The sequence below is a fragment of the Nomascus leucogenys genome, chromosome 9 (assembly GCF_006542625.1).
Source record: "Nomascus leucogenys isolate Asia chromosome 9, Asia_NLE_v1, whole genome shotgun sequence".
Classification (NCBI taxonomy): domain Eukaryota; kingdom Metazoa; phylum Chordata; class Mammalia; order Primates; family Hylobatidae; genus Nomascus; species Nomascus leucogenys.
In genome coordinates this window covers 45,606,952-45,631,567 of record NC_044389.1, presented here as the reverse complement: position 1 = coordinate 45,631,567, position 24,616 = coordinate 45,606,952, and positions in this window count along the sequence as shown.

Below are 24,616 nucleotides of genomic sequence, written 5' to 3'. Positions count from 1 at the left end.
ATGATTGTGAGGCCTCCCCAGCCATGTGGAACTGAGAGTCCCTGAAACCTCTTTTTCTTTGTAAATTACTCAGTCTCAGGTATATCTTTATTAGCAGCATGAGAACTAATACATATGGACTCTAAGATATAACACAATGGGGCAAAGTGATTTTTACATCCCAAATTGCCCATGTGGTATTTGTGTTACTGCTAAGGTGTAGTCCTAATTGTAAATTAGTAAATTCATTTTTAGTTTATAAAGCCATCTATGGAAGTTTAGTTAATGCAACACAATTCCACTTGGACCTTACCACTCTTGAGAAAATTGGGTGCAAAGCTAAAGGAACATTGCATGCAAAGGCAAATCTAAAGACTTATTCAAATGTGCAAGTATGCTGTGTACTTGCATATAAATGATCACCTTAATCAAAACTAAAAGGCAAATGATAAATTAGGATAAAGTACTTACAAAGAATATGATGGCTAAATGATTAATGGTTTCACTGTATAAAGAGATCTTCAAAATCTGTAAGGAAAACTCAAATCACAATAGAAAAAAAAACAAAGCACATAAATAGGCAATTTATTAAAGAATAAAATTAATGGCCAATACTAAAAAAGTCAAATTTCATTAGTAACTGAAGATATACATGCTAAAATCAAACACTATTCATCTTTATCAAATTGACAAAGATTAAAATTATGATATTTGATACTCAATTATTTATTTAATACAAATGACTGCCCTTGTACTTTCAGGATGGCCCTGAGATAATAAAACATGAAAAATTTCCTTGGACAGTATACATTTTAGAATGTGGATAAATGTAATATGTTATCATTCCCTTGCTGGACAATGAAGCAATGGGGAAGGAGACCAGACTTTGAATGCAGGCACCCAGGTGAGATTTCTAGCACTCCTACCTTCAGTATGACCTTGAAGAGGCTGCTGGTTTCTTAAGCTTTCTGCACTTCTGGTTTTTCTTTTATAAAATGAGGGTAATGCCCACTTTGCAGAGTTATTGTTAAGATGCAATGAAATTAAAAATGCTTCTAGAAAATGTATCTGCTTAATAAATGCAGCTATTATATTGCTTTAGACTATTTCCTACAGTTTCAAACACAGCATTTCAAAATTTTGTATTGTGAAAAGCTTGACCATTTAGTGTATGTGTGTCAGATATAAATATTGGGCAAGAGCTGGCCCATCATTAAATCTCAGGCTGCCTTGTGCTATGGGACATTTGACAATGTGACTCCAGGTGCCACTGACTTTTCTATATGGGTAATCTTTTTCCAGATAATAGGCAGCCTGGAACTTTTTTCTTTCCACTGAAAATCCATATTTGATTTTAGGGCATGGGACATCAAAGTTATGCAGAACAGAGTGAGACAGACTAAGCAGGAGACAGAAAGAGGCATCACCCAAAAGGAGAAAACCTAACAGACCTGTTGCCCTGTGCGGAGAATATACAGAAGGATGAAGTCTATTGCAAGAACATCTGCAGAAGCAAATCAGGGAATGAGTGTGTCTAGAGTTGGAGGAGTTCAGCTGATGTACTTAAAATGTGAACACTGAACAATGGAAGACAGAGAAACTGAGAGAAAGGCTCTGAAACCAGTAAGCAGCCTACACATGTGGTTGTGGAAGAGCTTGGAGTACAGAACAACAGGCTCAGGCAAGACCAAGCGAGAAAAGCTACTGACAACCTGTGCCAGGAAGAGGTTTCTTTAATTGTGTAGTGATGAGCAATAGAAATTAACAGACAAATGCTGCAAAATGTTTATAGTTTATTTGGTTTAGGTATAGCTCCCATATCTACTAGCTCAATATTACCTCATGAGGAAAATAATAAGACTTTAGATCTTCCCTCATCCAAAATGCATCCTCTCCCTTATTCTGGGGAGTCTTTCCAGATTCACAGTCAGTTGATTGAGGCCACTAACATCCACTTCTTCTATCCATCAACTTCTTCCTCTCCGAAGCTGCCTTCTACCTGTCCATACCTGTTGCTGCAAACCCTTTGGTGAAGCACTTTTGCTGTTCTCTGATGTCATGAGAATATTGGTGTTCACACGGAGGGTGACATCTCCGTGCACTCCCAAGGCTTCTGGTTTTGGGGCACCAGATCTGAGCTTGAGTCCTAGCAGAGGCCGGGCAAAGAGCTTCCTTCTCATCTCAGTCATACTCTCAGGTTCCTGAAGTAGATCTACTTGTGCCCATCTTCTTCCTCTGTGGGACCCAAAACCCGCCCAAGGGATCCCAATGGGCAATAACATAGCTCTGATTAGTGGCTCTTCAATGTCTTCCTTTATAGTTTCTCACTGCATCAAAGTGTCCTCCCTCCTCTCTCAGGTACAGCCATTGCACTCCCCTCTCCTCATCCCAAAGTGGCCCTGCAGGGGACCAGAGATACTTCATGTGAGTGGAGAGTGTGTTCTGCAGCCTCCATGCTTCCATACCTCAATCTAAACTGCTCATGTGAATTCTGAGGGAGGGTCTCATTTACTCCACAAAGTAAGAAGCAGCCATTCTCAATCCATCTCTTTCTTGCCATTATGAAGTTTTCAAGGAAAGAACCTGCACTGTAACAGAACAAAAGGAGTAAAGCCCAACTGGAACATTCTATTTTCTGGAGCTGGCTGACCAGTTTGGCGGGTCCTCATCCCTTCTTGAAGGGGCTGAGAAATCTTGCTTTGGGCTGAGTGTGCTGCACACTCTCTATGCTTCCGAATAGCTTATGCTTCTTGATGCTCCATTTTATCAGTGTACAATTTTCCTCGGATAGCACCAAGCATTTTCTCATTTCCTTTCTCCTTTGATGTACGATCTTTCAAATATTCATAGATGTTTTCCCTGCCTTTTTTGTTGTGAACCTGGGATATTTATCTCCAGTCCTTCAATCACATCAGTTTTACTTTTCTGAGTTCTCACCAAATGTGTGACAGCTGGAAGTTTCTGAAGCCTGGCTCTCAGAGTGAAATAAAAAGGTAAAAACATTTGGATGAATGGTCCTGGGGCTATTCAGTCTTTCTGGCTGAAATTGACCTGTCTTTCTTTGGGTCAGAGCCTCAGTTTAGGTTTTCCTGCTCTTCCTACACCAGAAAGAGAAAAACTGTAGCACCTAGGGGCTATAGTTTTCAGTGGGTGAGATGACAATGTTAAATTTAAGAGGCTCTTTGTCCTTTTCTGGAGTAGAGTGGGGTTCAGGTATGGGCATAATAGCAATGAGGGCATGGAGCTGCACAGAGCTAGCTTAGTAGCCTTGGGTAAGTGACTTAAGGTCTCTAACCTCGGTTTTCTTAACTAAAAAATGTTGATAATTTTTGAGGCTAAAATGAGATTTTTAAACATGGTTTTGACTGTGTTTGGGACACAGTAGACACAGAATAAAGAAATTTGCTACTGTTACTCACTTCGGAGCCAGAGAAACTCAGCTTTAAATCCCACCAAAGGCTAAGGGCCCTTCTGCCAGGGCTCAGCAAACTTTCTGTAAAGGGTCAGCTGTAAATATTTTGGTTTTGTGGGCCACACAGGCTCTGTTGCAATCATTTGACTCTGCCATTGACTCTGCAAATAACATTGCAAAGTAGGAGTTGTGTGAAAGCAGCTGCAGACTACACATAAACCAATGGGCATAACTGTGTTCCAATAAAACTTTATGTCTTCATCTGTTTGGGCTGCTATAACAAAATACCATAAACGGAGTAGTGTAAAAACAACAGCAATTTATTTCTCATAGCTCTGGAAGGTGGGAAGTCCCAAGAACAAGGCTCTGGCAGATGCAGTGTCTGCTCAGGGCCTACTCTCTGCTTCATAGATGGAGCCTCTAGCTGTGTCCTCACATGGTGGAAAGGACCAGTTAGCTCTCTGGGGCCTCTTTGTGTAAGGACACTAATCCCATTCATAAGGACTATGCCTGCATGAACTAATCACCTCCTAAGGGTCTCACCTCCTGACACCATTACATTGGGGATTAGGTTTCAACCTACGGATTTTGGGGGGACACAGCCCTCAAAATATAGCACTTTATTTATAGTCTTGGAATTTCTTCTCATGTTTACATGTCAAAAGATATTATTTTTGACCCCTTTTAATCATTTAAAAATGTGAAAACCATGCTTAGCTCTTAGACCAAACAAAAACAGATGGTGAGCTGGATTTCACCTATGGGCCTTTGTTTGCCGACCTTCCTGCAAGTTAATACTTCATCTCTATAACTCTCAGTTCTTTTTCCTGTGAATTGGGTTGGTGTGTATTTCAATGAGGTAAAGTGTGGTGTCTTTAAGTTTTCAATAAATTGCTGTCATTTGTTATGATTCTTATTAACATTAAAAAGTGGAGATCCATATGCTGCAATGGCCTACATTTTTAGTTGAATATGACTACAGTTAAGAAAAAGTTTTCAGTTTAATATCCTTTTGAGCTTGCTTTATGAAGAAGGGTAGTTGAAAGAAAACCATTTTAAAATGTCATTTATGAGCTTCCCATCTGTTGTATAAACAAAAAAACAAATAAACAAACAACAACAAAAAAATTCTTTAGTCTTTGTCCTGGGCTCCTGGGAGGGAGTTTTTAAAACCTTGGAATTTTCCAAGTGATAAGAATGTCTTTGTTATTTGTGGGCACCACTGGGAACCACACTTGAGCTTATGCTCATGAGGCGAGTCACCTTGGGCCACTAGTTTCAGCAGTGGTCCTGGCCATGCCAGAAAGACCTACCCTATGATTAGAGGGTCAGGGCTTTGGGCCAAGTGATATCAGCCAAGCCACCTGACCTTGGGAAAGGAAGGAAGGGCTGGAATTTGAGTACAATCCTGTGGCCAATAATTACGCCCAGGCTCTGGTGAACTTCCCTGGTTAGGAATCATATATCAACATCTCAGACTCTCCTAGACCTTGCCCAGTGCCTCTCTTCATTTGGTTTGTCTTGATTTGTATCCTTTATAATAAAAGTATAATTTTAAGTCTAGCACTTTCCTGAGTTCTATGAGTCATTGTAGCACTGAACCTGTGAGAGTAGTGGGAATCTTCAAGTCTATAGCCAGTTGGTCAGAAGGGTGGGTGGCCTGGCAACCCTGGAGCTTGTGGCTAAAGTGTGAAGTGAGGGCAGTCTTGTGCAGGACTGCACTAACTTGTGAAGTCTGATCTAACTTTGGTAGTTAATGTCATAAGTGCATTGCATCATCTAAATCCAAGACATCCACATATTAGTCCAATCATTCAGTGAAAGCTATGAAATAATGCAAGATTTGAAGTGACTCTTTGAAGCTGGTGTTTTGCAAATGTATAGCAACAAGGATGATGCCAGACTAATTTTAAAGATGCATTCTGCTCTGAAGACAATGTAAACTATTCCAACTATGAAGACATACATTTTATGTAGTGAGTCTATGACCTAAGAAGAGATAAGTGTGTGTGTGCATATACACTTATTCTACATGTCTAGGGTTGCCAGAGTTAGCAAACAAAAATACAAAGGGCCCAGTTAAATTAGAATTTTAAGTAAACAACAAATAATTGTTTGATATAAGTATGTTCTAAATATTCCGTAGGATCTGACAAACTCTTGATGAAGGGGAAATGTTGTGGCTTTTCATCCCTTATTTCAGGCTTGCCCCATAAAGGAGGAGCGATCCATCCAGAGCCCCCTCTGTCTATTCCCATTATTAGCTTCACTCCAAGGTCGGAGGCAATACAAATGGGAACTATGCTCTGTTTGTGGGTTATGCTTCTGCATTTTGGTATCATGGGATGATGCAATGAACTCCCTCTTCCTTCACGTCCTGAACTCAGACACTGCCGACCCTTTCCCACTTTCCCTTACACTGCACCCATGTTGGTGGCAAGGTGGTAAGTGGGGCCCGGCTTTTTGGGCAGAAGGGCAGGGAGCCTTTGATGCAGGAAAACAGAACCCCCCCACCCCCTCAGGTGATATGGTTTGGGCTGCATTCCACATACCACCCACTTCAGATTTTTCTGTAGTGGAGTATCTGTGCCGCCAAGCCTGTTATAAAAAGGCACTTAGTTTTGTATCTGGCTGAACCCCTTGTGTACATACTTCCCTTGGCCAGACTCCAGAGGTGACAGGGTCAGGATAGGACATAGGCAAGAAGCTGCCTCAGTCCCTTGATACAGTTCTCTACGAGCCTAATTTCTAATTTTTGAAATAACATTGCAAAGTAGGAGTTATGTTATCTTATTATCCCCTTTTACAGTTGAGGAAGGTGAAGTCCAGAGATCTGGAAGGAAGAGTTATCATGTAAAAATTCACAGCTCTTCCTGCATGTCAGAGAGACGACTCAAAACTTCTCATTGTATGAACTGACGCTTTACTGCTTAGTATATATTGTCCTCCTAAACCAGAGTAATTATTATAATGACAAAATGCTGACACATTTATTATTTACTATTTGTTAAGCATTGTTTTTATTATTATATTTGTGTAAATGTAAAATTAACTTAACAATCATTGATGATAGACACTATTCTTCTTTTTTTTTAAGATTAAATAACATAGAGGCACTGAGAAGTTCAGCAATGTGTCTTAAATCACATAGCCAAGAAGTGGTGGAGCCAGGATTTGAACCCAAGCAGGCTGGCTGTGGCGTTCATGCTCTTAGTCGTGAAACTATACTGCTTCTTAAAAAAATTGTGACAGCACCCAGCAGATTGGGGACAATTGCTATGTGCCAGGAGTGGCACATGCCTGTCTTAATCCTATGCTAGATACTATTATTAACATATTTTATGGATGAAACCGAAGTACAGAGAGGGTCAGCACTTGCTCAAGGGCAGAGTTGGTAAATAGCAGAATCAGACTTTGGATCCAGAGCCACTGCTTAGTAAAAGAATCATCAGAGTTCTCTAACTTGCTCCAAGAAGAATGTTTAGGGGATAAGACTGGTGACCAGAGGGTAGACTCCACTCGGTGGCTCCGGGCTGGACATTGCTATCCTTTGTGGAAAGAAAGGGAGGGAATCGGGCAAAGGGACTGCAGAAAATTGCTCCCATAAGTTCCTAAGAGACATCATAAATAACTACTAAATGGGGAGAAAGTCCCTGAGTTCCCTATGGCCAGCATGTTGGCATCACAATAGTACATGCCCCATCCTCAAGAGAAAATGTGTCAAGAAGCCCCTTTTCAGCTTATGGCTCTCAAAGAATTGCTGAGTGGCCTGGTGCTTTTCTTGTATCAACCAGGCAGAGAAGAGGTAGATCGGGCTGCATTTTTGCTAAAGCTGGCCATTTCGAAGGTTATTCAGACATGTGACAGTGTATTTTGTCCTCCAGTCATTATATTGAATTACACTCTGCCACATCTTTTTCACTTTCACAACCTCTGCTTACAGATCCTAGGGGATCAAACCTTACTTTTACAAAACTGCAACTTTTCTTGACAAGCTTTTACTGTAAAGGGCAGAGACAAATCTTTTATGTTGTTTTAAAAACGTCTTTAATTGTTTCATTTTGGGAGAGAAAGAATAAACTATAAATAATTTTTACATGAGTGTGTGCATGGGTAATTATTTCCTTAAAAAGAGTAATAGACAACAAAGGATGCCCAGTGGGGTGCACAGCAGTGTGCTGGAAATATTGATCAGGGGACTGCAAGCTTGTTATCAGATGAGGAATTAAAAAGGGGAACCTCACAGCTCATTCATGTTCCTGGTGAGCACGTTGCATCTGTGCTCTGGGTTCTGCACTGGCTTCCCATTTGCTTGGGGATGCAATTCAAACAGTCAAGGTGGAGACTGTGATCTATGAGGCATGCAGTGATTGGATCCTCACTTCTTAACTGTGCCCCTCTCTTTCTTTGCAGGGATTGATGACAGCTGAAACTAGCTGAAGTCCTCCTGGGAAGAATTCTATATTGGGACTCTTCAGGCTGAGAGGTCCCAGCAGAGGGCCATCCATGGTGGAATAGCTGTCCGGTTTTCCTGTGGCAGCCTGAATCTGTTGAATTTCTCTGGTTCCTGGCAGAGCTGTTGACACTGATGTTGACTTAGTGCCGGCAGATCCGGAGTGGAGGAAGAAGGTGAAGGCCACATTGACAGGGGTTGGCTTGGCTTCCTCTCTTCTCTTTTTCCCACCGCTACTCCTCTTCTCCTGTTTCCTTTCTCTGTTAATTTGCTAATTTATCCCAGGGCCACCTGTGCTGTTGCCCCAGCTGGGAACCCTGGAATCATTTTCCAGTTTTCTTTATTTCTCATGTCCAATTAGCCTTCTCAGCCTGACATATGACCTTGGCAGCATTTTTTTCAGAAGCGACCATCCCTTCTGTGAACGAGATCTGCCCTAGATGCACTCTGCTTGCATTAAGATAGCTTCCTATGCGATTTACTCTGCCATCAGCGTGGCCCTCTCCAATGTAATAAAAACACAGATTCCAGATAATTTTTATAAAGTGGTGGTTCTCAAACTTTGCTTCATATCTGAATCACCCAAGGAGTTCTTAAAACATTTGGTGCTCAGATCATGGTTAACACCAATTAAATCAGAATCCCTTGGGATTGGACCCTGGTGCCAACATTTTTTAATAACTCTCCAGATGAATCCAATGTGCAACCATGTCTGAAATCGTTGTTCTAAATCACATTTCTGATCCCACTTCTCATGCTCAAAAGCCCCATGATGGCTCCCCATTGCCTGTGGAATTGAAAGCCCGTACTCCTTAACTTGGAATTTCTAGCCTTTTACCGTATGGCCCTAACCAATATTCTTAGTCCTGTCTCTGCATCATTCTAGTTCTAGATCTAACTTATTGTCTTGGTTTCTCATGACTTCTTATATATGCTATGCCCTTTCTTGCTTCAGTGATTTTGTTCATATTTTTTCTTCTTCAAGATTGCTACGCTGTCATCCATTGATTCAGATGGTATTTTTACTGTCTGTTTGCTATTTTCAGGCAACGGGCTGGACATACAGTGTAAGGCTCCGATTCTCTAACATCAGCTCGGTGTCCGACAATTCAATTTGATTCTGACATTAACTTCCAGAATTAGCATGGACCATACAGGTTAAGGGTCTAGGCCTTCAAGACTGTTCCTACTTCAGATGCTAGTTGCAAGTCCCAGGAACCACCTGTACTTCTGACCAATTAGCTATGAATCCAAGGATTCCCACAACTTCCCTCTGTTTTGATAATTCTGTAGAATGACACAGAACTCAGGAAAATGCTTTACTTACGTTTACTGGTATATAATAAAGAATACAACTCAGGAACGGTGAAATAGAGGAGACACACAGGGCAAGGTGTAGGGGGTAGGTGGTGACACAGAGTTTTTACGCCCTCTCAGGACACAGCAACTCCTCAGTTCAGCAAACCAGAGGCTCCCCAAACCCTGTGGTTTAGGGGTTTCCATGGAGATTTCATTAAATAGACATGATTGGTTAAATCACTGGCCAGTGGTGATTGAGCTCAATCTTCAGGTTCTCTCTCTTCCCTGAAACTTAGAGAGTGGGCCTGGAAGTTCTAACTCTCTAATCATGAATTGGTATTTCTAGGGACCAGCCCCCATTCTGAAGCTATCTAGGGGCCCCTACAGTGAATCATCTCATTAGCATACATAACACACTCATCCCTCAGCAGATTCCAAGGGTTTCAGGAGCTCTGTGCCAAGAACTGGAAATAAAGACAAAGTTTATTGTTTATTATACTACAGTGGCAAAAGGAGATTCTGTTCTTGGCCTCTGGGATCTTACTGATCTACTGTCATGGATGCCACTGACTGGGGCTGGTGTCACAGGCAGTCCAAGAATTTATCAAGACAGTCATGGATAAAGTAAGGCAAATGTATTAGAGAAGGTAAGAAGCTATGTTGCAAGGGTACAATGGGCAGCACAGCAGAGAAGGGGCTGTCTGCAAAGAGACAGGGGCTGGTGGGAAGTTTTATAGCATTATGCTGGAGAGGCTACATGCAGAGTGAGGTATTTGGCAACAGGATGTTGTGCCAGCAGGTTGTCTGTCATTAGCCATTTCTCAGAACCGTTGTTCACCCCCACGTGGAGCTCTGTCTTATTAGGGCTTCACACCTACCACAGATGTAAGATTGAAACTGTGACAGGTACTATAAAGAAGAGACCTATGATGCCAGGAAGGCTCATGGTAAGGGGATCTGACCTAGTTAGAGAGGTCAGGAGTCTCTCCCAAGGAAAAGATGCTTGAGATCCTTGGGGGCTCTAATGGCTGCAGAAGTCAAATAGACTCTACCTTGAGAAAAAAGGACAGAAAGGTTGTGATGGTAGTCAGAAACTCTTCTGGGACAAATTATCCAGACAGAGGGAGCCTCATGAGCAATGGAGGCAGGAGAGAGGGGGCATGGTAAGGACAAAGACTGAAAGAGGGGTGGTGGCTTAACCAGGTGGAGCAGAGGAGAGTGCAGTGGGTAAGATGAGCCTGGAAGGGAGAAGAGGCTCATCCTTGGATTCAAGCACCTTGGTCAGGAACAATGGAAACCTATGGAAGGGCTTTCATCAGGGGAATGCGGTGCATATCACTGACTTGGGCTTTTGTTTTGCGAAGATACCTCTGGAGGCTGGTTGGAGAATAGACTAGAAAGGGCTTAGTAGTTGTGGATAAGTCAGGTGGTAGTTAGTAGTTAGACCAACCAGGCCAGAGAGGTGTAACTTAAATGCCCTGCTCTAGTGTCACCCCCTCTGTGAGGTGAGCTCAGCCAAATGGAGAGAGGGGCAAGGATGGAAGTTGGACTGGATGGTCCATAAATTTTATTCCTACATTACAAATCTCCCAGATGGTGAGGTCCTCCTCGTCCCTGGAGCAAAGTGAGTGATTCATTCTACAGGCATCACAGCCTTTGTTAATTCTGCTCCCCTCTGGACCATGATTTCATGCCTGTAAAGCAGAAATTTGTCCTGCTCATCATCAATTCATGAGCATTCAATGAATGCTCATCAAAAAGAGGAATAGTCTATGGGACTTCTGGAGCCAGACAGTTTGGATGAGACTTCCGACTCTATCACTTTCTAGCTTTGTGACCTTGGGGAAATTACCTAGCCTCTCTGTGCCTCAGTTTATTCACCCACCTCAAAGAGTCATTGTGAGCATAGATGGAGCTCATAAAATGCACTTAACACAATGCCTGGCACATGGTAAGTTTCATATATGTGTTTTCTATTATTATTATTGCTCTTATATTTAATAGGATCACTGATGTCCTTTTGCCAGAGTCTTGTTGCTTTAGGAATAGGTTAGAAAGAAAGCACTAATACCCTTAAAGAAGCAGATCCCTTCTTCTATCCCATGATCTACAGGTTGTTCATGTAGGGAGACTTACTACTACCTGGAACTTGCCCAGGGTATTAGGAGATTGTGCTGGTTAATTTATGTGTTAACTTGACTGGGCCATGGAGTGCCCAGATATTTGGTCAAACATTATCGTTGACTTGTCTGTGAGGGCATGCTTGTGAGACTAACATTTGAATAGTTAGACTGAGTAAATCAGATTGTCTCCCTAATGTGGGTGGGCCTTATTCAATCAATTAAAGGTCTGACCAGAGCAGGAAGGCCTCCCCTCCCCTGAGTAAGAGGGAACTCCTCCTGCCTGCTTGCTTGAACTAGAACATTGGCCTTTTTCCGCCTTTGGATTCGAATGGAAAAATCGGTTCTTTTGGGGTCATGAGTCTGCTGGCTTTCAGACTGTAACTACAGATTGGCTCTCCTGAGTCTCCAGCTTGCTGGCTGCAGATCTTGGAACTTTTTAGCCTCAATCATCCTGTGAACCAATTTCTTATTTTAAAAGCATCTCTCTCTCTTGCTCTGTATATTTCTCTTCCTCTCTCTCTGCTTTTCTCTCCATCTCTATGTATGTATATGTATATGTATAATATGTATATATAACACATATATAGATATAGATAGTTGGAAAATATCTCTTTCTATAGGAAATATATACATATATATATCTTCTCTATTCTCTGTAAAACCCTGACTAATACAGAGATGGTTAGGAAAGGGTTTCCAAGTAAGATTTTATTATCCCAGTTGAGATCATTAGAGAAAGCAGTCATGATCCAAACTAATGGGTAAAGACATCTAGTTAGTACTCCTTTGGTATTTACTCACCTTAAAAAAAATGTCAATGTCAATGGCATGACCACAGTAAGAAAGGTCTCTAGTAGTGTGATGCTGTGTTTAATTATAGGCGCCTCATTCATCACACCCACAGGCTGCTTTCTAGCAGGGGCCATCTCAGGAGCCATTTCCCCCCTTGGTTTAGATGAAGCAAACAGTGTAAGACTTAGAGGTGTTTCCCTTTCTCCTCTCATTCTAATTTTCTGCCTCCTTTTCCTGCCCTACATCAATCTTCACATGGCAGAGTCAGGACGAAGACCTTACTTCTTTCTTAAGTTATTACAGCATTTAAGGAAGCAAATGAATCTTTTTTAACACAAATTACTACACCTTGTGCTTACTGGTGCAGGATGCTGCACCTTCCCTGTTGTACTGCCTTCTAGCAGAATGCTGTGGCTCTCCTTTGTCCAAAGTCAAACTGTAAATCCAGTTACTTTATAACAATATTGAATGAAATGAAAATCTCTGAAGTTTCTCCTCTCTGGCTCAACATTTGTTGAGAAAAATGAAGTTGCCATTGTTTGAGCTGATGAAGATTAAACGGACTGCCTCTGAATTTAATTGAGTCTCTGTTTGAATAATATCCATGGTGGGTCCTACTGCAATGTTTGGTGATTAATGGTAAGAACGAACAACAGTAACATCTGGACCCAAAGCTGTTCTTGGCTTAAAAGGTGTTCATTCCTTTGAGAAAAAGGATTCTCTGCATCATTGTCCAAATAATCATTAGCAGATAGATCAGCTGGGACATTTTAATTAAAATTTCAAAATGTAGGGAGAAGAAAATTTCTTCACACTCTTATTTTATTTATCCAAGTTAAAATAAAAACTCTGTCATGAAAAAGGGAAATACATTTCTATTTCCTCAAAAGAAGAGAAGGAAAGGTGAATTATGTAGTAGCATTTGTTTGCTCACAGATAAATGTGTAAAAAGGAGAATTTGAGCATAGGATTTTTCCAATCAGTTGTTTTAATTATCATTACCAAAAACATTTAAGAGAACTTTGAGGAATTGTTTAGATTTAAAATATAATTTTGCCTGGATTTCATTATACAAAGTTTTATAAACTAAACATATTAAAATAGTAGTCATGCAAAGTATTATGAATAATTAAGATGATATAAAAATAAAAGCACAAGAATCTTTTGGAAGATGTTATTGCTAAATGTTGACTAGCTATACTAGAATTCTTACAAAATATTTGGGAAAATAAAAGGATTCTGCATCTGTGCTTGTTATAGTAGGATTTCTATGGAGTGACTCTGTGGAGGGGACACAGCTAATCAAATATATCAAGTATGTTAACAAATTACTTGGAAAAGGGTATCTTAACTGAAGTTTTATTAGTCTAATCCTCAGCTGATAACACAAGCAATAGATTGAACAGATCCAGCTGCTTAGAAGAGACTTAAACCCAGGAGACGGTAGATCTGTTATTATAAAACAATAAACACAAATAGACAAAGGAATAAAGACATTGTCTTTATTTGACAGCAACATGCAAGTTTAGAAGTTTCATTTCACAACATAAAAAGGCACCATTGGTCAAAATGTAAATAATCACTGGAGAAAAATAAACCAATAGATGTGAAAAACAATTGTTTTCACCCAAGTCATTATTTTTATTATTATCATTTTGGTTACCTAGCTTACTCTGTGTCAGAATGGGTATACGTCACCATAATCACAAGTAACTGGATTGAGCTTAGGCCTTCACTAACACTGAAAAATAATTTGCATTATAAGGAGTCAGTGTGTCTGCCCTAATGTGTGAAATCTCCTCACCTACATGATAAATATTTGTCTTTTTCACTTTGTTCCTATTATATTGGAAAACCTACATATTTTCTGCTCAAGGTGAAAATATTTGGTTTGCATAGAACGACAAGTTCAACGATTATCTTAGTAGAAATAATAGTTTAATAAGAGAAGAATATGTTTTTGTAGAGTATAAAAATATATGTAATTGCTTTGTAGGGTTGATATCTGTGGTCAATATATTTAGTTATTCAGCAAATAGTTTCGAGCTTCTGCTGTCTATAGGTGCTATGCTTAATGCAAAGTATAAAATATAGGTCTGGTCCTTGTTGTCAAAGAGCTTACAATCTAGTATGGGAGTTTTAAAAAATTAGAGTTCGAAGGAGAATATGGTAGGCATCACTGTGGGTTGGCAGAGAGCCTCTACTCATCAGAGTCACACAGTGACTCAGCATGATGGAGCTTCATCATCTCGAATACTGCTGCTTACTGAATGCTGAGGGACAAGGGTACCCAAGCATTTCTCACCACACTGACAAATGATTGTTAAACATAGAAATTCCTATCACTTCCACTATCACTCAAGGTCCAGAGCAAGTCATAGGACCTTCAGTCAAGCAGAAAGTGCAGATCTACCATGTGCAATGCTACCTGGAAGTGGAAATGAGTGGCAAGCAACATTCATGATGATTCCAATAATCAATCCTCTTGTGTTGGAATACCTGGATGTCCTTATTTTGTGGGATGAAATTTAATGAGAAGAATTTTTAGCAGAGATAATTTGACTTTAGATTAATGATTGCAACATATATGCAAATATGTATGCTGATGGTGTGGGTAGTGGTATTTCATATCAAATAATAAAGAGTCTCTCTCTGTAGACCCGTTATAAGAAAATATTTTTATGTCTGTTCTCAACCCACAGAGTGGGAGAAAATCTTCACAATCTATACATCTGACAAAGGACTAATATCCAGAATCTACAATGAAGTCAAACAAATCAGCAAGAATAAAACAAACAACCCCATCAGAAAGTGGGGTAAGGACATGAATAGATAATTCGTAAAAGAAGATATACAAATAACCAACAAACATATGAAAAAATGCTCAACATCACTAATGATTAGGGAAATGCAAATCAAACCACAATGCAATACCTCCTTACTCCTGCAAGAATGGCCATAATAAAGAAATCAAAAAACGGTAGATGTTGGCATGGATGCAGTGATGAGGGAACACTTCTACACTGCTGGTGGGAATGTAAACTAGTATAACCACTATAGAAAACAGGGTGGAGATGCCTTAAAGAACTAAAAGTAGAACTACCATTTGATCCAGCAATCCCACTACTGGGTATCTATCCAGAGGGAAAAAAAGGAGTCATTATACAAAAAATATACTTGCACATGCATATTTATAGTAGCACAATTGCAATTGCAAAATCGTGGAGGCAACCAAAATGCCCATCAATCAACGAGTGGATAAGGAAACTGTGATATATATATATATATATATATAGTATATAGTAATATTCCATCACATGTATATATGTGTGTATGTGTGTGTATATATATATATATATATATATGATGGAGTACTATTCAGCCATAAAAAGGAATGAATTAACAGCATTTGCAGCTACCTGGATGAGATTGAAGACTATCATCCTAAGTGAAGTAACTCAGGAATGGAAAACCAAACATTTTATGTTCTCACTGATATGTGGGAGCTAAGCTATGAGGACGCAAAGGCATAAGAAAAATACAATGGACTTTGGAGTCTTAGGGGGAAGGGTGGGAGGGGGTCAAGGATAAAAGACTACAAATATGGTGCAGCATATACTGCTTGGGTGATGGGTGCACCAAAATCTCACAAATCACCACTAAAGAACTTACTCATGTAACCAAACACCACCTCTACCCTAACAATCTATGGAAAAAAAAGAAAATATTTTTATGTTTGTTCGTTGCTTCCCTCCATGATAGAAAGGGGCAGCAGTAACATTTAATCCAAAGCAAAGCACTTTAGCAGAGTGACTTGCTTGTTTGATTGTTCTGACCAAGAAGGTGTCTGTTGGTGGGTATATATCCAAAAAAATTGAAATCAGTATGTCAAAGATATATCTGCACTCCCATGTTCATTGCAGCATTATTCACAATAGCCAAGATGTGGAATCAACCTAAGTATCTATTAATGGATGAATAGAGAAACATAATGTGTTGTATACTATTTAGTCTTTAAAAATCTTGGAATGAAAATGAGATACTCTCTCACACCAGTCAGAATAGCTATTACTAAAAAGTCAAAAACAACAGATGCTGGCAAAGTGGCAGGGAAAAGGGAACACATATATTGTTGGTGGGAATATAAATTTGTGCAGCTACTGTGGAAAGCAGTTTGGAAATTTCTCAAAGAACTGAAAACATAACTACCATTTGACCTAGTATTTCCATTACTGAGTATATATCCCAAAGAAAATAAACCATTCTGCTAGAAAGATACATGCACTCATATGTACATCACAGCACTATTCACAATAGCAAAATCTTGCAACTAACATAGGTTCCCATCACTGGTGGATTGGATAAAGAAAATGTGTTACATATATATCATGGAATACTATGCAGCCATAAAAAAGAACGAAACCATGTCCCTTGTAGAAACATGGATGTAGCTGGAGGCCATTATCCTAAGTGAATTAATGCAGGAAGAGAAAACCAAATACTGCAGGTTGTCACATGGACATAAAGATAGCAACAATAGACACTGGGGACTACTAGAGGAGGGGGAGAGGGAAGAGGGCAAGGGTTGAAAAACTAACTATTGGGTATTCTACTCAGTACTTTGGTGATGGGATCAATCACATTCCAAACCTCAGCATCACATAATACACCCAGGTAATGCACATGTAGTCCCTGAATCTAAAATAAAGGTTAACACTATTCAGCCTTAAAAAAGAAAGAAATCCTATAATTTGTAACAACATGGGTGAATCTAGAAGACATTATTCCAAGTGAAATAAGTCAGTTACAGCAGGACAAATACTGCATGATCTCACTTATGTGTGGACTCTAAAAACGTTGAACTCACAGGAGCAGAGAGTAGAAGGGTGATTGCTGGGGGTGGTGATGGGGGCAACGGGGGTAAAGAAAATTATTCAAAGGGTATGAAGGTTCAGTTAGACAGGGTCAATCAGTTCTGGTGATCTCTTGAACATCCTGGTGATTACAGTTAATAATAATGTTTGTGTACTTGAAAATTGCTAAGAGACCTTCAATGTTCTCACCACACACACAAAAAAGTATGTGAAGTGAGGGATATATCAATTCGCTTGATTTGATTATTTTATACTGTCTAGATATATCAAAACTCATTGTACACTATTAATAGGTACACCTTTTATTTGTCAATTATACCCTAAGCAAGATGGGGGAAAAAGTGTTAAGCTCTTATTTTCTATGGGAACAGAAGGTTAAGTAAGATCACAAGGAGATTTCCAGTTTTCTGTGCCTTTTGGCTTTTTATAATATCTGATAGTGTTGGCCCCTTTCATTCTTCTAATCGGTTGTTTTTCTTGGCTCTTCTTGATTGCTCCAGCATGTGAATGTTAGAATCATTTTTGTGCCTTGTGGCTGATGATAATGTATATTGTCACATGTATAGAAAATGGAAGTAAGCAATAACAAGCATAACAAAATAACACAAATAAAAGAGTTAAATGGGAAACAAGAGTTAACTATGTCCAAATCAATTCTGAAAATTGCGAGTAGTAGAATAGGTTGATTATATTTATCATCACTACTTTTAGCCTAGAGATATTTATCATCACTACTCTTAGTCTAGAGATTTTTATATTCATGGAACTTATTTCAGAAAGGGATGATCCTGTTGGGAACTATAAATAAAATGTGTTGGCAAACTTTGTGAAAGTTATATCTGTAAGTGGCTTCTGAGACAAATTAGAATATAGTCCGCTTTGAAAGATAACCTATGGGAGGGCGAGCAAGACCTTACAGGACGTTATTGATTCTTAAATTCTCCAAAGTCTCACCATGACAGAGAGAATAGGCTTTATTAGCATCATTTGTGGTAAAGAGCTTTGCTCTGTAACCATGGAGGGACTTTGACTACTCAAAACCCCACTTTTAATGAAGATTGCAAATTGCCAGGGAAATACTGTGTCCTGAAGACCAGAAGAATATTCTAAAATATGGGAAGAGATTGAGATGAGATTGATTACAGAAAGAGGGTTAAAGGAGACAGCATTTATTAAGGAGTCCAGGCCAGATATGTTTTTACTTATGTTATCTCATTCCATCCTCTCAATAAAACTTTGAGGAAGGTTTATTGCCCCCAATTTATGGGTGAGGAAATTCAGATTGAGAAAGACTCGCCAACTAGCTTTGAACTGGGATTCGCACTCTGAATCACTTGGTTAAGGGAGGGAAATAGATGGAATAATGGAGAAATGGAACCAAGAAGATATTAGCCAGTGATGATATTTTAATCTACTTTTCCATTCTTCCCCATGGCCTTCAAAGCTTTTTATTTTTGATCTTTGCGCTCCAAGTCTATAGATGTATAATAATTTTGATCTGAGGAAAAAACATGAGTTGGGCTCTAGAGTTATTCTATTTTCTAATAATCCTAAGGGCAAATTCAGATTTGCTTAGTCTTCTGTAAAATGCTTTTTAGGTGCTCTATTACTTTGCAAAATCATTTGTCTTATCTCAAATTTTAAATTAACTTTAATATTTTGAATGCCTATGATTTGTTATGTTTACATATTTTTGAACCATGTGAAGTTTAGAAGAAAAGGTTTCTTCTAAACATGCGAGGTGTTTTCAGCATAAGTACCTCAATCACTGGACGCTTGTTTACTTTTCTGTGATAGGTGGGCCCTTTCAAGCCATCTTGATGATACAGAGATATCCAGGGGCTGGTTTGGATTGTCCAAGATTAATATTTCTTTGGAATATCAGAAATGAAAATTGCTAGCGGTTTCTGGTCAAGGTCAGAGTAAATAGCTCGCACTAAAATCAAGCTACGGTGTCTTAGAGTGTAATGGAAGCCACACGCAAGAGTAATTAGAGCTGCTTTTTCTTAGGAAGTGCCAGCAGTGAATCCTATATCTGTGTAGAAAATATTCCCTCAGAATAAGCACATTTCAATGTAAAACAAATGATAGCACACATTTGCATAACATTCTTCAGTTTATAAAACATTTTCTCACAGTGCGGCTCCCTGAGCTTAATAGCAATTCCATGTGGTAGTGTTAGCATGATAGCCCTCTTAATTCATGAGAAAATGGAGACTTAGAAAGTGTAAGTTACTTGTCCAAGGTTACGTATTGGATTTAGAATTCAGGTCCTCTGAATTCAAATTCAGATCCTCTGAATACTAAAGGACTCTATCCACAAATTTGTAATCACCTGTGAGATAAAATTTCTGGGTCAGTCTCGCTTGTCCCAAAATAGCACTTCACTGCCCACCCTTGATAATGGTAGCGCTGGTAGCTCTTATTCTGCCATTAAGTTTTGGATGATGTTTATAAAGCACATGCTTCTGTCACTGTAAGACTTTGGAGAAGGAGATAGTAACAGCCCAGAAAGTCTTGCTTGTCCCCCTAGTTCACTGCTAATTTTCACTTCGGTCCCATGGTTCCTCTCAGATAGCATTTCCAAAATTGTGCACATTACACGTCCTAGCTATGGGACCTTGTAACGAGTTATGTAAACCCGCTGGGTTCCTTCTGTCTGTAAATGGGGATAACAGTAATTCCAGCTGCATTGGGCTGTTGTGAGCATGAATGAGTTCCTATATTTAAACCATTTAGAATAATGTCTGATTTATAGTAGCACTCAACGAATGTTGGATATTGTTATTATTGCATGTGAAGTGCTTGGCACCTAGTATGTGCTCAAAAAATGTGAGTTAAAAAAATAAAGAACAAAAAAGACAGGAAGACAAACTATACTGAATTCACAGTTCTCAAAAGTGCAGGGCCTTGATGACCAGAAAGAGTGGCAGAACTAACTCCCTCACACAAACTTATAGACACAGTTACGTTGGTATAGCTGAACACTATATAGCACTATATAACCTCTTCTGATCCCAAACTCTGCTAAAGTTTATCACCATCCATCAAGAAAATGTGGACAAGCCACTGAGCTGTGATTCATGTTGCCCATCAGAGCTGGCACCAGTAATGACCTCTGTTGCTGCCTCTTTGTATGTGGTTGGAACCAGTAAACCCAGCCATTCACCTGCACATTTTTCAGTACTTTGGACCCCTGCTATAATGAATGGATTCATAGGCACTTTTCTCAGCAAAAATGACAGCAGTTGCTTTTAGGAAGAATGTTCAAAAGCACATCCACAAGAATGTTAAGCCAGGCGTGTAAGTAAATGTGAATTAAGTCATCACATTCTGACTAATCTCTAAAGAGAATATGCCTGCCTTTGAGCAGCTAAGAAAAAGAAAAAGAGGATTGAATTATTTGCATGCAGACCAACTTAATGCTAAGTTTGCCTTTAGGACAAAATGTTTATATTACTTCCTACCAGGTCTGCAAACAAGCTGTTGTGCTCTGGGCTAAGAAGATTAAATGCCCAGCTACCTGGGTACTCAGAACACAGGTTCAAACTGGTCTTTGAAGAGGGAAAGGCTCTTATAGCTAGGATATGGACAACCATAAGGAACAGCAGTTCTGTGCTTTATGTTGGCACTTTGGGTTCTGTAGTGAGAATTAAATGACTAAGGGCGACTTGCTTTTCTCTAAAAGAATGGACTGCAGAAAACCAGGGACTAATTACTTCTGTGGTAATCTACTCCAGAGAGGTGAAAGCAGTCAGAAGCAGGTAACTACAAACAGAAAAAAATCATGCCTAGGTCTAGCTCCTTGAAGACACCAAGTTCCCCATTCCCTGTCTGGGGTTTGACACAATTCTTTCTCATAAAAAATGCAACGTGGGTTAGTTTGACTTTCCTTAGAGCATAATGGGAGATTACAAAGTACTTTTAAACAAAGTGATGATGGCAAACATGCATAGACATTTCTTCTTTAATCAAAGTGTTGATGATTGTGGGTTCAATTCAGAATGAAGGTAGATGATACTCACTGCTCCTCGGCCCCAAACTTTCCTTGATGTGCTTTTCCATTCATTACTCCAGCTTCTTGTAGGGTATAGAAATATGTGATACTACTAGTACTCTAATAATAAAATAAGAATAGCTAAACTTATGGAGTGCTTGTTTTGTGATAGCACCTTCCTTTATACGTATTTCATTTATTTCTTGCAAAATGCTTAGGAGGTAGATGTTTTTATTAACCGCATTCTAAAGATGTAGAGAATTTAAATAACTTGCTCAGTTAAGTATGGAGTTCAGACCCAACCCAGCTCTTAACTGTGACTGCTGTCACTGCTACTACTACAACTGCTATGATGACAATGACTACTACCTCTTAACTATTGTATTACTGCAACGACAACAGCGACTACTGTTGTAATTGCTACATCAGCAACAGCTACTACTACTATTATTATTGTTGCAGTAGGTAGCTAGTCAGGCTTGAGCCGGGCAAGAGAGGGCTCCCCTCCTCCCAAAAAACAAAGCAGGAATGTCAGGTGACCACGAGGTGATGGTCAGGCAGTTGTTAACTGTCTCTCTAAAATAATCATTGGTCACAGCCAGTGCCAGGGAAGGGCAGTCTCCCAATAGATGGAAACATCTGAAATTGCTAATCAACATCTTCCCAGTAAGGTCTCAGGGGTTGGGCGAGTGGGCTCAAGCCTGCACATGAAGAGGCAAAATGGTGGAGTTTAACTGGTATGTGACCTTCCTCTAAGAATGCTAGACCGGTAGGGGAAGAATGCCTCAAGTGAGCGTGTGTCCAACTCCAGTAAACACACTGTACGTGCTCCCCTCCTAAGGGCTGGCAGGCCACTGTGCATGCAGATAGCCCACCCCAAGGGAAGGCTCAGGGGAAATAATACAAGAACTCGGAAGTACACCAACGTATAGAACCCCAAGTCAAAAGGTCAAACTGTGCACTTGATCTCTCAAGTCTCTTGCTTGGCCCTCTTCCAAGTATACTTTACTTCTTTTCATTCCTACTGTAAAGTTTTTAATAAACTTTCACTCCTGTTCTGAAACTTGCCTCGGTCTTTCCTTCTGCCTAATGACCCTCTGTCAAATTCTTTCTTCTGAGAAGGCAAGAATTGAGGTTGCTGCAGACCTGTATGGATTCACTGCTGGTAACATGATGACTGACAACTACAGCTAGTACTACTATTGATCTGACTATAACAGCAACTATTACTACTACCACACTACTACTACTAGAAATGAACACTTATCCATCAAATTACTTAAAGCTCAGTGAGAAAAATGATTCGGAATCAGATCTGAGGCTCTGTTTGTTAATGATACCCTAATAACTTCTCATGCTTTTCATTTGAAGTAGCCCTAATGAAGGGGAAAAGTGAATACAGAGTTCTGGAAGACTAGAATTTTCTAAAAGTTTGGCACTTTTTCTTAAAAAAAGACAAAGAACATCTCAAATATTGCTTTTTTTCTGTTGTAACAAATCTCTGTTGGCTTCAAAAGAATAAACATTTTTTTCCCTAAAAGATTTTGAGTAAAATTGACAGCATGGAAGCTGTGCTAAGCAATCTAGTGACTTTGTGTTTTCCTGGTAAACTTAGGTGTGTGAGTTTGTGCACACTAGGTTGGAAAACATTGATATGATGGCAAATAATTGATTGGCTGCCATAAATAAAGGGTTGGAAGTTAATGCCAGCTCAACCCTGAGCTCTCAGCTCAAATGCTCTCTCTTTGAAAAGTCCTCTCTGTTTTCCCTTGTCTCCACAACTAGGTCAACCCCCTGTGCCTCAACTTTTTCTTAACCATTACCAATCCTCAGTAGCTCTTAAGACTGTTGTAATTTTATAAAGAGTTAAGTATATGAGGGCAAATATGTCTAGTTATTTTCCCATGGTTAAATTCCTGGGTGTAACACAGTGCCTGGCACAAAGTAGGAGCTTAACATTATTTACGGAATGAATGAATGAAGAAAGGAATGCATGAGCTTGCTGAAGCATCAGCCCTTCCCTGCTGCAGCTGGGTGCTGATGTGAGCAGGCTCTCTCAGAGTGGCAGGCTCCCGCCATCCAGTCACAGCCAGTACAACTGGCACCACATTCATTGGCCACCTTTGGGGCATGAAGTGGTTTTTATATGTGATGTTCCAATATAAAGGGAAATAAGCATTTAAGCTTTAAAACATTAAAACAACAGCCATTTGAACAAGCATGCAGCTGGGCACCCTGCACTGGCTAACACCACCTTTTTGGTGGAAGGTTCTGTGAGGAGATGCAGTCCCAGCTTTCCTCAGAACTGTACTTTGCTCAGAGAGGGATGAGGTGTGGTAGGACATGGTTAAGTAGAGGGCAATAGTTCCCATCCATTTTCTTTAGGAGCTGACTACTACATCCCTACAACACTTACCTTCCTTGTGGGGGAAACATATGCTTCACCTATGTGCTTTTTGGGAATTACAGGCTTACCCGCATTGGCCAGTCTTTTTTTTTTTTTACAGAAATGACAGGGGAAGGAGAATCTTTAGCAGGTCTCTCTCTGTTTCTTTGGCCTGGTACTATTTTGGTCAGCCCATGCTGGGCTGTTTAAATAATGCTGTGAAATTCTCACTTCTCTAGCATGATGGGGGATAGGGGCATTCCACCTAAGTGGATTTTCCAGATAACTGAAACTTCTCCTGCTAAGTTGCAAAATTAAAAAAAATCACATTGTGTTATATAAAGCCTTCTAAAGTATATGATATTTATCCCTGCCTGCCTTTTAAATGAGAATATAGTGAATATATTTTAGCTTTATCTTGATGGCTCAGAGTCAGAACTTTGAATGTAGAATCACAGGATTTTAGAGCGGGGACCGGGCCTCGATGAAGATTGTCTGGTTCCACTCCCTCACAATAGACAGGAAGAGAAGGAGGCCTAGAGAGCTGGTGTAACTTTTCTAAGACTGCACAGCTAGGCAAACAGAGATGCAGATAAAAATTCAGCCTTCAGCTTTTAGCTGAGGTCCTTCCCTTTATACTAGATCAGAGGTTCTTCATGCATATAGTGTTTTTCGTCTCTTCAATAAGTAGCTCTAAACTGCCGTGCTTTTAACTTGTTATTTCTGATTTTTATATTTTTTCCTATATCCTCCATTCAGATTTCATTTGATCTATTTGCTTCTAGTGGTACCTGGTCTTCTTATTTGGGGTGCTTCTTTAAAGAAGGGGGTGGTGGTGGTGATGGGAGCAGGGACTTTTAAACTTTTTTGTATCTCCCACAATTTTGCACAGTGTCTTCTTGTGCATACTAAACACTTAGTAAAATGGTTGTTGATTGGTTGATTCTATCATCTGTGGGCTGGGGAATTAAGTAGCCAAGGCTATTAGAAATGTGTTTTAAAGAATGGTACTCTGTACCAGAACTAGGTTCTAAGAGACAGCCTATGGGGCCATATTATAACGAAGGTTTGTCAGCTTCGTGATAATAACTTGGCTACTCAAAGACCTTGCTTACTTCTTTCTAAATTTTCAGGCAGTTCTGAATAATGCAGCGTAAGTATAGTAGCAGTAATAATAACAGAATCACAGTAAAAATAACAACAGTAATAATATTCTGCATAAACAATGATTTAAAGCCAGAATCGGGAGTTAGATTTTAGACCAAGTTCTGCTGCCCATATGGGGTTAGGTCATGTTTATA